We start from the raw sequence: 1,786 nt of genomic DNA, 5'->3' as shown, positions 1-1,786 counted from the left end.
CAGTTAAATATTTTACCCTTTGTTCTCCCTGTGTGATCTACAATAATAATCTGCTTCGTGTTGATATTTACTGCTGTGTTGCTGACAATTACCTGAAAGAGGAGTTGGGGTGCTTCACTGAGCTGGAAAAAGTTTAGCTAAATCAGAAAGCAGGTCTAATTAAGCAAGTTTATTCTATATCTTTAAAAGGCTAAGTTGACTCGCACATGCATGATACATATAAAGCTCTCACTGGCACCAATCGCATGCATGTGTTTCGATCTGTCATTGATCATGAATTTGGTTGACACTTCTATTTTAGAGAAAGGGTGAATAACGATATTAAAATATTTCTTCTAATTAATTTCCTTTCTTTGTGCACATATCCATGCACTGGGACACTAGTTATAATATAATGTTAAGAGCTCAAGTTCTAAATGTCAGTTTCTGGCTCTATCACCCACTAGGTGCTTGACCAAGGGGGGGGGGGGAATCACATAACCTCTCTAAATACTGTTTTCTCGTGTAGAAGATAGAGACAATAATGGTAAATATTCATTTAATCTTTATTTACTGCATGAAACTGCATTAGAATAGTACCTGGCACATATGAAGTACTAAATAAATGTTAGTTATTGTTAAATTCCTGTTAATTTTCTGAGGAAAATGCAGAAAACTAAATGATCATAAAACATTACATTTCAGCTAAGAATGATAAATTTATTGATAGTATAGCACTAAAAAGTAGGGTAGTGGGCTAACCTAGGTTACTTAATAATTAGGATCTAAAATTGATACATCAAGAAATAATGGAATAAGGCTATTATTTAGACTGTAACTATAAAAGCCAGAAGATAGTTAAAAGAAAGTAACATGTCTGTCTAAGGAGTGGTAATGGGAAGGAGAAGAGTAGAGCAGGAATCTCCTTTTACAAAATAAAGCTTTAGTACTATTGGATATTCACACATGTGCATGTATTATTTTAATAAAAACAAAAATTTTTTAATGTAAATACCTATTGTATAAAGCAATAATCAGCAAACTTTTTCTGTAAAGAGCCAAACAGTAAATATTTTAGGTATTGCAGGCTATCTGGTCTCTGTCACAACTACTCAACTGGCATTTTAGCATGAAAGCAGCCATAAACAATCTACTTATATAAAAACCCTGGGTGTAACATCACGTCCTGAAGCTCTACCAACCAGAAGGAAGTCAGTCCTGCAGGGGTCCTCTTGGAAACGGCTGTGCCCTCCCCCAGCTGTTTCCCAGAGGGCGAGGTTTCAGGCAGGAACTCGCCCTCGGGGCAAGGTTTCAGGCAGGAACCCGCCCTCGGAGCGGAGCGTGGAAGTACTGAGTCCTGGGTTGCCTTGCCAAGGGCTGCGCCCTCCCCGAGCTGTTTTCCGAGAGGCCTGAGGGAAGAACCCACCCTCAGAGCGCCAGGAGCACCCAGCAGCAGTCATTCCTGGGTTGCTGAGGCAGAGGCCACAGCATGGTAGAACTCTGGGTCTGGCCCAACAGGGGACGTGACTGGCCTTCAAACCAGACCCTGACAGTAGGGAGGAGGCAGCCCCATTCCTCACAGAATCCGCTGTTGGAGAGCTTTCTGTCAGTGGTCTGCCAGCCAGGAACCCCATTCACCTGCACCCCAGACCCTGATAGGAGAGAGGAGGGAGCCCCATTCTTCACGGAATCAACAGGTGGCCAGCTTGCTGTCAGGGGCCTGCCAGCTAGGAATCCTATTCACCTGCATATCTGTATAAAGTTTTAATACATTATATTAGAGGTCGTGGTGGTACTGTTTTACCCA

General features: G+C 41.9%; 1 protein-coding gene across 2 annotated transcripts in view; it reads right to left on the bottom strand.

Annotated features, from left to right (window-relative positions):
• RAD52 (RAD52 homolog, DNA repair protein) overlaps positions 1 to 1,786 on the bottom strand; it is a 55,796-nt gene that overhangs the window by 36,327 nt on the left and 17,683 nt on the right. The window lies entirely within an intron of this gene.

Source organism: Myotis brandtii, unplaced genomic scaffold (genome assembly GCF_000412655.1).
Source record: "Myotis brandtii unplaced genomic scaffold, ASM41265v1 scaffold216, whole genome shotgun sequence".
NCBI classification, from domain to species: domain Eukaryota; kingdom Metazoa; phylum Chordata; class Mammalia; order Chiroptera; family Vespertilionidae; genus Myotis; species Myotis brandtii.
This window is presented reverse-complemented; position numbering and strand designations above follow the sequence as displayed.